This window comes from Saccostrea echinata, unplaced genomic scaffold (assembly GCF_033153115.1).
Source record: "Saccostrea echinata isolate AGI-Se365-2 ecotype Australia unplaced genomic scaffold, CSIRO_AGI_Sech_v1 ptg000005l, whole genome shotgun sequence".
Taxonomy (NCBI): Eukaryota; Metazoa; Mollusca; class Bivalvia; order Ostreida; family Ostreidae; genus Saccostrea; species Saccostrea echinata.
Genome location: NW_026889754.1, coordinates 4022634 through 4035645, shown reverse-complemented (window position 1 = coordinate 4035645; position 13012 = coordinate 4022634). Strand labels below are relative to the sequence as shown.

Sequence of the window (13012 nt, the reverse complement as noted above, 5' to 3'; positions counted from 1 at the left end):
ACTTCTTGAATTTATGTGTAAAAGGTTGTCATAATTCATTGAGGGTATCCCCTTGCAATATATCGATTTATTACGACCCTTCTATTACCCTTCAATGAATCTGCATACAAATATACGGCAGTATCGGTTGTCTAGGGAATGTACGGGAAGTATATGAATAAAATCATGAAATAGACATCGCATTCAAGTTAATTGCCTCTTATATATCTACAAATAATATTTATTTAATTACAAAGTACATTTTTCATTGTATAAAGTAAAGCTTGATCCGCCTCTCATTGCATACAAACTGCGTCAAATTTTACGATATGACGTCAAATTGACAAGTGCATTGCGATCAGTGAAATGTTTATATATTGCTGTGTGGGATTTAACCAACGACAAAAATGCATGTAATAGTTAGTATTGATGTAGTTTAAAGCTATCCAACAGTTTAAAATAGCAAATCATTTCATTTTGTGATAATTTGAAGAACTTGTATTTTTGTGTGATGTCACAGTAAGCATTTCCTGTATAAATTAGGCCCCGCCTCCTTATTGCAGCCTTAACTGTGCTGCGTTTTGATTTGATCTAGTGACGTTTTCTTTGATATAATTTCATTTTGTTTATATTACTTGATATTGCTTGGATTTTGTGTACAACATTTTTCTCTAGTCAATTTCGGATTTAGTCCGAAATATCTGACGTTTTCCAGGCTTTTTTCACGATTTTGATATTTTACATGCCAGGAAAACGTCAGAACCGGCGCCATTACGAAAACTGGAAATTTCACCGTCTCCAACCGGAGCTGATTTTCGATACTTGCAAACTGAATTAAATGCCGAACTTACAATTTATCAGTAGAACAATGCTACTAGTACTCACCAATATCGATGAAAAGAAAATATCACTCCACATTTCCATACAGGTCTTGCAAGATTTTAAAAAACACGAAATGAAAACTCGACGGTCTGATAAAATGTTTTCACCAGACTGTATTTTTCATAAACAAACCATAAAAACGATGCTGGTGAGTACTAAAGACATTGTCCTATTACTAAGTTGTGAATTCAGCATATAATTCGGTTCGTAAGTATCGAAAATCAACCCGAGAATGCCGCCTCCAGTTGGAGGCGGAGAATATCCAGTTTTCGTAATGGCGCCGGTTCTGACGTTTTCTGGCACGTAAAATATCAAAATCGTGAAAAAAAGCCTAGAAAACGTCAGATATTTCGGATTGTGTTTTCATAAATCTACATGTGTTGTTAAATTTTTGTTTATTTTTGTAAACTTGTATGGTTGGTTTTTTTTTTTTTTAATGTGTTTGAAATAAGAAGTGATATTATTTCCTGTTTTTAGGTAATTTTCTTGCCAAATATTTTCACTATATTTTTGTAACTCGATTTTACATATGATGCATGTTCATGTTTAAATATTGATGACAGTGGTAGTCATGTTTCAAAAGGAGGGACCAATGTAATGTTTTTGTTTTTAATATGTAAATATGTTATTGTTATAAATAAAAGATGAATTGAATTTTTGTTGCGTGAAAGGCCCTTACCATGGAGCCTGATTAGTGCCCTTATCTTGGAGCCTAATTAGCGCCCTAATGATGGCGCCTAACAGATGTTCTAAATGTATTGGGTGTCTTGGCACCTAACAATGGTGCAGTGGCCCTAATACTTGGAGCCTAATGCCCTAACGGGTGCCCTTATCATGGAGCCTAATGCCCTAACAGGTGCCCTAATCATGGAGCTTAATGCCCTAACTATGGAGCCTATTACCCTAACGGGTGCCCTAATGACGTTAGCTGTCAGAGTATATATAAGGAGAGAGAGTGAACACACAGATAGCTTGTACTTGAAATGTAAACTGCGTTTGGATATTATTATACTCGTTGAATCAAAACTCTGCTGTTGTTGTTTTGTTATTAGATCTATAAAGATCTATAGTTCCTAACTTAAGGATACACCAAATTCTTTTTTCAAGATTTTCAACAATTTTGAGATTTTTGTCTAAGAAAAAGAAGTTAATCACTGCTTTATAATGCATGTAAAATTTTTGGTAATTATGAAATGGTTTTCTAATTATTTAACAATGAATCATAAATACTACCACATGTGAATGTTCCGTTATTGAAAGACGCAATAAATCACTGTGACCACTTGGGGAATTCTTCACTAGCCACACAGAGGTTATCAGTAATTAAACTACAGGGACTCTAGATTTAGAGAAGAAGATCTAACAGATCACTGATGACCATAAAATAGGAGGTGGAGCTTAGCTCTTGCCATTTTGCCGGGAAATCTTTCTGATTGAGAATTGAACCTAATTTTATTAAAAGCATCTAAATACAGAAAAGAACCTCCCATTTTTGTGAATATGCATGGAAAATATGGCTAAGTGACAGGTATCCAAAGCTGAATCTCCAAGGTGTCATATATTCCTAGCTTTGGCAGATTTTGTTGTGTAATGGGTTTTTGCCCTCTACTGTAAAGTAAGAGCAGACAGTTTGTGGTATTATTTCAAAGGATTCAGCTCCCTTATTTATTGACAAATTTCTCTGCAAATTGGATGGGATACTTCCCAAATGTGTGTTCACAAAACCGTATCTCAGATTTTTGATATCTAGCTTAGTTTTGGAATTATGGAGGGAAATGTTAAATTAGGCTAATAAATTGTTAACATTTAAGGACAAATGGCTGTAACTTTTGAATTAGAAGATTTATCAAAAATCTGAGATACAGTTTTTAAGTTTAATCTTTAATCTACCTTGAGGCAAAATTACCACTTTTAGGGGTTAAATACAAAAAAAGTGATTTATAAAATATTTATGTACTAAAATTTACATTAATATTTAAATAATTTTTAAATAAGTAATTTAATTAAAGTTTAAATTAGGATAATTGAATAGTAAATTTAACAAGCTTTCAAATGATATATACATTTATTATGTTATCTTTGATAATGAAAGAATTACATGAAAATTAAATTCCGGCATTTGGAAACCTTTGGTGTTTCCTTAAACACAGGATCCACAATATTTTGTGACATAGGGACGTTGTGAATAGTCACTTCTTAAGGACTGGTTCTTAGAGCTACTGTCCAGAAAAACCCCGAAAAAACGTCACAATACCAAATGGAGAGTTGAATGTTGCCAGAATATGACTCTCTGTATAAAGGGATCTGCCAATATCTATGATTGCAATCAAGATTGCTCATGTATTTTGCTATATATGCATGTGATAATATTCACAATAGTTGAAAGTTCAAAATTCTGAGATTGAAAAAGTTTATCCTGAACCCCCTACATATCAATATCATTTTTAGTCATTAGTCAGTCGTTCGGGAAAGGGCAATGTAATTATTTGTTTTTTTTAAGTAGGTTCTCAAATATAATAAGTGTATTACTGTTGTTAAGTACATTCACTTTCAAACCTACTACATGTGTTAGTTGTGTAAAAATAATCTTTCATTTTCAGTTTCGGTTAATATATTATCAATGTCTTTGAGAAGAGTACAAAACCAACTTTCGTCCCTTTTCAAAGGGAGACAGTACCCCCCCCCCCCCCCCCAACTACATCACCTGACAAAAAACTCGCTTTTTAGTTAAGCAACGCGCATTTATTTAAGAGTCATGCACTTAACGTTGAAGAAGCGGTAATTCATTCAGCATCGTAGGTGTTTTAGTTACCCTCATAGTCATAATCTAGCTCAGGGAAGAGAAATAAAATCAATGTATTGTCCGGCATGATGTTTTCCCGTACTATCCTCGTTTATTTCATTGATACAATGCGAAAAGGACGTTCGGGATGCATTCCGGACAGACGAAAGAAATACACTCCAACAGTAGAGCATATTCGGAAAGATAATAGTGAACATAGATATCCACAAAGAGTTAGAAAGCAGACCGATTTCTGTGGTGACCCTGTTCGATTTTGAAAAGATGAGATGTTAATGTCATATTTTTTATGGATACATTAAGATTATATACAGTATACAGTTTGCAGCTTTAAAATAATTTACCTCTTTGGATGAAATATTGTTATGTTAATCAATTAAAATATATCTTTGTAGGCTGTAACCATAATTAAAGTACATTTTATTTCACTTCTTCATTTATATCATTATGCCTTGCAGTCATATATTTTGTATATAAAATCATTGTTTGCCTGTGGGCCTGTCTTAGAAAACTACACCATTTTCAGAACTGATGAACATCTTGAAACGTACGAAGTTTAGATTTAGATCGCCTTGTAGGGTTTAGAGAAGAAAATGTTCTCGTGTTTAAAACTCTTATAAAGGTTGTCATCATTTAGATTATGCAAGTACATACAAATATATTTTAAATATATTTTAAAAAATTCTGCATAACTATATCATCATGATCATAATACAGTACGAAATTATTTTTTTTATTTCACAAAAATTTTGGAAAACTTTTTTTATAGAATATAAACGGTAATGTATGCTTACCTACTAACCCATGTGAAGCTGTTTGCTTAAACTTTCTTGTGCATTATATATCGTGCTTACTACCTACCTTTTAGCTCATATGTTAAGCTGTTTGCTTGTCCTTTTTTATGCATTGTATATCATGTTTACTACCCTGTATTGAAATAGATTTTATTATTCATATGATCCAGCTATTACTGATGAATAAATATTTTATTTGATTTTGTTGAAGACTAATGTGTATTATTATTTCTGATATACATTTTATAAAGTGTCACGCATTTGATGTACATATTCTATTTTAAAGTGATTCCGTTCTTTTGTCCAAAGTTAGTCTTGCTTCATATTTTTTTTAATTTAATACAATGTAAATCAACTGATGTACAATATTGATTTCATAATTGATCTCACTTTGTCCTGTGTTGTTGGTCTAAATTGTGATTCATTATTAATTTATTTATACCTTTACATAGGCATGTGCCAAACATTTATCGAATTATACTTTATGAACATTTTGTATATACATGTACTGTGATTTTGAAGATATTTTTAAATTATTTTTTTAGTTAACATGACATGTTTACAAGACCTGTTTTTGAATAAATGTTTAAATGATAAACTCTATTTTGTATCCTTCATCATAACTGAAAGAATGTTCTTTTTGTTTAATAAAGGGGGTCTTAAAAGGTATTGACTGAAATAGCATTATGTTGATCAAAAGGGTTTATGACATTTTCATTTAACAATAACGGAAAACACATCAACACTAACAAGGTAACTTGTTAATCTCTTTTTAATCTCTTTTTATATTCTGATTTAAACGGTATTGAAATTCTTATAGATTCATAGAGCAAAAAACAAAGGAGTTATCAAATCTTGAAACGTTGCTAAGAGTTATATACCATTGCATGACTTCAGAAGCCTTCTAACCGAATGGAGTCTCCTATTTCAGAGAGAATATAAACATTTCTCTTTAAAGCCAATGCCCCTCTTAAATCTTGTAACAATGTTTTTATCGTATCAATATCCTCGATCTGAAATTTCTTATAAGATATCCAACAATCACATAAACTTTGATTTTATTTTTAGTTCATTTGACTTGAAATATTACACTTATCAAAATTACTGTCCATGGTCCATGAGTGAGCTCAACGTTTTATGAAAAAAAAATAGCATAAAAGATGAACTTAAGGATGGATTCTTGTCATCATTTTTTAACTCAAGTGAGTCTCCATACACGAACATGTCGTAAAATTCGAACTGTTACAATTTACAATAAAACTTGGAAAATCCTAATGAATTATTTACATTTCACAAAATAATACATTATTTATGCATTGCTGACCAAGGAATATGCGAAATTGTGTCAGTTTACGACATGCCGCAGTCGGCTAGAATAACAACAAATGGAGAGAGCTAGAAGGAGGGGTCGCTTCGTTTCGAAGCGAAAGGAACGGCAGTACGAGACTGTTAAAAGGGTAAACAGACAGAGGTGGGAAAACATCAAAATTGACGTTTGTCATAACTATTCACTAAAAACAACATCCAACAATCGGAGTGAGTCAGACCCAGAGGGTTGTGTTGAACATGTTGAATTCGAAGACGTTCCAGAAGAGGCAATGGAGATTGTTTATAGCGAAAATGTAGGTTCCTAGTCCTTTGAGACTGACGTATATTATAGAAAAAATAGCATGATTACGCATAAAATGTACAGTAGTTTCATAACATACACATTGCAAACTTCAGCATTACATGTAGCATATTCATCTGTTCTATGCATTGTCGCAGGTCGTCATTACACATGCAGACGATAAAAATCGTTACATTTTTTTTTATTTAATCTTAATAGCTTTCATTTTATAACGTATATTTTCTCTTTATTTCGTGAATACAAAATGTTTATCCAAAATTATGCCTTTGAAAATGATAAGAGAACATCTTTTCCAATAATTGTTACAACTGTTTACACTCGATTAAAAAAATAGGTCGTTTAAATTTATGGCGGCCCATACGGAGGACAGATATATTTTTGAAAAAAAAGTCATACAATACTTGCATTGAATTCTAAACTTCAAAGTCTTATTTAAAATAATAAATTTTATTTTTATTTATTTATTAATTTTGAATGAGGAGATTACTAGTATCAAAGATTTAATTAAATTCTTTATCAATTCTATATTTAACAGCTAGGTGAGCCTTGTGTCACAAAACCCTGCATGAGTTCTTAAAAAAAAAGAAGGGGAAATATCTTATAATTAACTTTCATCAGAAAATTAAGAACTTTCTTATTGAATTAGTTTAAGTTATTAAGAAATTATTTCTAATCAAAATAAATTTAACTACATGAATTCCAAATCAATATTTCTTTTTTATGTGTGTACAGGTATCTCTTTTTCTTATTTACAAAAGAAGTTTATTCTTAAAGATATAAGTAAACATGAATTTAGAAAATTTAAACCTGCAGTATTCTGTACATGGATGTCATGAGTCAGGTTAAAAAATTATATTATATAATTATACATTATTGTATCATTTCATTAACATTTGTATATTAAAATATTTTAAAAATATTTGATTATTTACATGTAAATATGAAAGCAATACTGAATTAAAAATCAAACATAGACAAAATACAATATGAAACAAACTGTAACTTTAAACTTAGATAAGATTTCCTGCAGAAAGAAATCTATTAAAGAACATTGAATTTTTTTTTTCCATTTAAGGTAATAGACTCCCCTCGTCTTGAGAGGGACTGGAGATGTGGCCGTCGTGTGATCGAGCTAGGGGTACTGGCTGATGGTTTATCTGCCTGCAAGAAATGCAGCCAACCACTTCAACTTTCCCACTGCCAAGGAATCATAAACTTTGGTCTTTCAGCTATGCTAAAAATTCCATGTTTGAATTCTGCATGCAATATGTTAAACAATGTACCAACAGGAAAAAGGCATAATAAAATTTGGGATGCTAATACCAAATTAGCAGCAGGTCAGTGTATTCAATATTTGATCCATTATAAAAGGTGATGGTCATTTCAAAAAAAGATATTAAACTTAGAATTTGATACGTGAAATTATGCAAAATCTACTACAGGCGGGATTAAGGAATTTCCACCCCAGATAACTCGCCGAAACGTGAAAAACCTATTTCCTAGGGGGGGGGGGGGTAGTCGTTCACTTCTAATACTTCATACCTATGACTTTTCATACCAACTTAACACAGATGTGCATTTTTGAGGGGGGGGGGGGGGTTCCAAGTTCACTTTTTACTTGGTTTAGTATATAAATTTAATAACTTTGCAAATTCCAAGGGGGGGGGGGTCTGGACCCTTCTCCCCTTTCTAGATCCATGCATGTACTAATTAATCGACAAGTTAACGGTATACATTTTATTATCTTTTTTTCATGTTCAGCTGTCCAACACACTGGGATAGGTTTCGACCAGATAAGTGGAATACTGGCTGAGCTAAACATGCCACCCATCAGCAGAACACTGCTCAGTAGTAGACAGGAAGAGATTGGGAAAGCAACAGAAAGTGTTGCTTCTTTATCTATCCAAGAAGCTCTAGAAGAAGAAGTTTTAGCAACAGACATGTAAATTTTTCACAATTTTGATTAAAAGTATTACATGTGGTTTAATCATAGCACTTTGATCCATAAGATAACAAAAGAATTTTTTTCCAAGCTTTTTTTCTAAACTGCATTAGCATGATTGAGCATTAAACGGAGATATATTTTACAAAAGCATCAAATGATATAGTTGTTTGTGTAATAGAATGATTTTTTTTTATTTTAAAGAAATGTTTATTTATCCATTATATGTCTTCCCACAGAAATAAGCAGTCATCCAGTATAAGTGTCAGTGTGGACGGGGGCTGGCAAAAGCGTGAAAGTGGCCGCTCATATGATAGCCTCACAGGTATATGGTAGAGATGGCAATTTGTAACCGGTTAACAGATTACTCGGTCGGAACAATGGCAATCGATTAGAAAATCTGTAATCGGTTAATCGGAAAAAATAAAATATTTGTTAAATTGAACACATTTTTAAAAAAAATTATTTTTAAAAAAATCTCTGCACAAAGGATGATCATTTAGGATTTAAAGGATCTAATTTGGACGTACATGTAATTATAAATTTCAAGATAGAGACCGTAGCGTAATTGGTCAGTTTATGTACAATGTTAATTACTGTGAAAACACCATGTCATTACCCCGACTGTCCTGTAATTCTTTAATGATAATAATTGAATCACTGAGCACTGTGAATTAGTGTGTTTGTCGTTTTCAGTTTTCAATCCAATTTAATTATTAAACAAACATTGTAAATTAAGGGCTTTAGAGTTCACGTGTAATTTTGATTATCATAGTGAAAATGCAGAAAGAGCTTTTGTGACATGTGCTGTGGAAAATTAGCAAAGATTTCAGGGTTTTCTCAATTTTTTCTTGCCTACTGAAATTTAAATAAAAAAATATGTACCCGTATTTTTCTCATCCAGAATCAAGACTAATGGAATGTTTTAACTTCTATCGTCTTATTTGAGTCTATTTGTGTATAAGAACAGAGCTACTTGAACAACAGTTGTCAAGAAAACGTGATTTTTGTCGGAACACCATGCAGTTAACCGATTAGCAATTCTGTAATCGTTTGCCATCCCTAGTATATGGAGTCTTTGGGATTGATATATGATCTGATAATCACCAGAAAAACATTACTATTGGCTAAGGCATATGCATCTTTTATATAGTATTCAGAATTATTTATAATTATATGATATTGCTTTACATCATATAGTAATAATTAATTTTTGTTTCTTAACATATTTGATAATGGAAATATGATATTTATTTGACAGTATGTTTGATACATGTACCTCTGTATATGATTAGTAGTAGCTTTATAGCTTAGAAAGTAATACCCAGTCAAGTGAACTCTATTTTAATGAAATGCAACTGTTTATTATATCCAAAATCTAAGAAATTATTGATTTTCATCAAAATTCATGTTTAGGCCATTGCTCAATGATGGGTGTTTGTACAGGAAAAGTCATTGACTACAGTGTTCGCAATAAATCATGCAAGATTTGCGAGAATGCAGAAAGGAAAAAAAACTCCTGCTCCACATGATTGCACAAGAAATTGGACAGGTAATGTCACCTAGGGAACTTCAACAACAAGTTTTATGTAAATATTTGCATGTATACCTGAGCATCAAGTCAATGTAAAATACTTTATGAAATCTTTTTTTGAAGTTTGAGGGAGAAGAGATAATACTTGTTAAGAAAAAAATTCTGTTTTAAATGCTTATCATAAATTGTAATTACAGGAAGCTCAAAGTCCATGGAGCCAGATATGGTTGTAGAGTTGGTAGGAAGGACACTAAGTAAAGGAGTAAGGATGGAGGCGGTGATAGGGGATGATGATACTACTGCAATATCTCGTATCAACAGTGAATTAGATGCAAACATTAGGAAACAGTCTGACAAGAACCATGTGAAAAAGAACATTGCAAACTCCCTGTACAATCTTCAGAAAACACATAAAAACCTGTCTACAAAAGTTATCAAGTACATCCAGAAGTGTTTCAATTACATGGTTTCACAGAACCAGGGCAGCCCAAGCGCAATTGAAAAGGGATTGACAGCACTATCCTCTCATCCCTTTGATGACCACAAAGAATGTGATAAAGTTTGGTGTCACCATAAAAGAGATCCAACTAAAAAATTCACATCACTCCCATTCGGTCGACCATTGGAGAGTAAAGCTCTTCAGCAAGACCTGGAAGGAATCTTTAACAAGTTAAAGAAGCATTCACAGAAATTAGCCAACCTTGGCAGTACGCAATCAAACGAAAGTTTTAATAAAACTGTAGCATCCAAGGCTCCAAAGAATCGTCTCTTTAGCAGAACCATAACCTACAGAGTAGCTGCAAGTGTGGCACAAAAAAATATTGGTCAAGGCTATCTGATGCAAGTAAGCAATATTTAGTTTAGGCATTTTTTATCAGTTTTGATTACTTTTAATTCTTCCTGAGGTATATATTAGAATTTTTACAATGAATTGAACGTCTTTGTTATTCTCAATAGGTCAACAAGAAGATTAGTGTTTCTCCTGGAGCCTATACAAGGAGGTTGGCTGTTCTAAAGGACAGAATAAGGAGACGAAAAAAAGCCCTGTCTATAACCAAAGAAGCAAAAAGGAGAAGACTGCACCTAAAAGCAGAGAGGTTTGAATGAAATTCTGTACCATTTTAATTATCATATATCCAGTTTGGTTACATAAATGCGTTAGATTTTTTTCTAGAATGAAAATTGCGGATGCATGCCAAACCACCTTTTGACAGTGACTTTTAAATAATGAGTCTATAGTATTTTGTAACAGAATGCATTTTTATACCCCCGCTCCGAAGGAGAGGGGGGTATACTGTTTTACCCTTGTGTGTTTGTCTGTCTGTCTGTCTAGCTGTCCGTCTGTCTGTCTGTCTGTCCGTAACAAATTTTGGTCGCAGTTTTCTCAGCAACTACTCATTGCAGATGCTTGAAATTTTAGCACAATCTTTGTTTAGGCATGCCATATGTTGGGATTCAGTTTTTACAAATCTGATGTAAATTTCCTGATTATCACTGTGTTTGTCCATAACCGAACTTGTGTATTCACATCAGAGCAGGGGTATTATTAGTGAGCATTGGCTCATAGACTTCTTGTTTAATACATTAAATACTTTTCTGCTTCTTAGAAAGCAAATGACAGTAGCAAAGGAGATAAGAGAAGGGTCATCTTATTGCTCTGGAATAGCCATGACCAGTATTGATGTCTGTGAAATACCACCACCTATAAGTAAAGCATCCTTCCAGCCAGTTGAAAATTTGGGTGATTATCCACAAGTTTACTTTGACCTTGAATCAACAGGACTAGGTTAGTACTCTAATGAAACATTCTCACACACAAATGCATACGCAATCATTTTGATTTATATCAGCTGTCTCTTTAGGATTGGTAGTAGGTATCCAATGAGCTTGAACCAAATTTTTCGACAAAAGTTCTAATTAAATAATCTTCCCTGTGTAAAATCCTTGTCATAATCATACTTGTCTTATGTGCATATGGTAACATTTGATCTTCATTACCTGCATTAGATGAAGTCTGATCTTTACAAACAATTATCGTTGGAGTTGTTACAATATTACTTTATTTCCTCTTCCAACAGAATTCCAAATTTTCTAGGACTTGCCTATAAGTCAGACCTAGACTTTTGGTTAAAAAATTAACTCCCCAAAATCTGACTTATATAAGGCGAGAATATACAGTACCTGGATAACCTACTACATGTACATTAAAAATTATCAATTTAAAGAACATGGATTGTTGATAAATTTAAGTGTAAAATGATATTATCTATTCTATGGTGTATTTGATTTAATATGACAATGGTGAATCTATAGGTGATTATAATGTACCTTATGGAGAAACCCTTTCACTGATAACCTATGTTTAACCTTTCAGCCAGAAGCTCACACATCACTCAAATTGCTGCTGTATGTGGGTCGGACACATTTTCCCAGTACATTTTACCAAAGATCCCAATCACAGACAAGGCTTCAGAAATTACTGGATTAAGAGTTTTGGATGGGAAAATGTTTCATGGTGATGAGGAAGTGAATGCTGTTCCTTTGGTGGCTGCTGTTGATGCACTACTGAATTTTTTCACAAAATTCCAGTCAAAAGTTGTCTTAGTTGGACATAATGTAAAGTCCTTTGACTGCCATATTTTTATAAATTCTCTGCAGAATTGTTGTAAAACACAGGAAATTGGTAACTGTGTTGCAGGGTTTGTTGACACAAAACAGCTGTTCAAAGTTTTTGATCCCAATGTGGGTTCATTTTCCTTACAAAATTTGTACAAGCATTATATTTGTGAAACGTATAAGGCCCATGATGCACTAGAGGATGTTTTAGCATTACAAAAACTAGTTACATCTGTAGGTGTGGATTTAGATGATTCAAAGTATTTGTCTTCTTCATTCACATTTTCTAATGCAGTTGATAGCTACTTTTACAGTTCTGAAGTGCGTAAGAATTTGCCTTCATTAGAGCATTTGATTTCAGAGAAGATAGTCAGTAGACACATTGCAAACAGGATTGCAGGGAGTGGACTTTGTTTTAAATTTTTACAACTTGCATATAACAGAGACTGTAAAGATGGAATATACCATCTCCTTTCTGAAATTGTGAGAAAAGGTCCACGTGTTACAAAATCTTTGAAAATATGTTCATCTTTAAACAGATATTTTGCATCAAAATGTGAAAGCTAAAATTTCAGTGTCCCATCTGCAATTAATGTAAAACCTTATCATTCATGGCTTCACTTGTGGACATGAACATTTGATTTCAATGTAAATTTTTGAATTGGTGTCCTATAGTATTCTGGTACTTTTGCATATATTTGGTAATAAACTCGATCCTTGTAATTACAGAGGTATTTCCACCACATCAAACTTTTTAATAGGATTATTCATTTCAGGTTGCTAAATTTTATCAAGGATGCATCACTAATTAGTGAAAATCAAATTGGTTTCAAAG

General features: G+C 32.7%; 1 pseudogene; it reads left to right on the top strand.

Moving 5' to 3' along the window:
- Positions 1-6016: 6016 nt before the first annotated feature.
- On the top strand, positions 6017-12760 carry LOC133179997 (uncharacterized; annotated as a pseudogene).
- Positions 12761-13012: the final 252 nt, after the last annotated feature.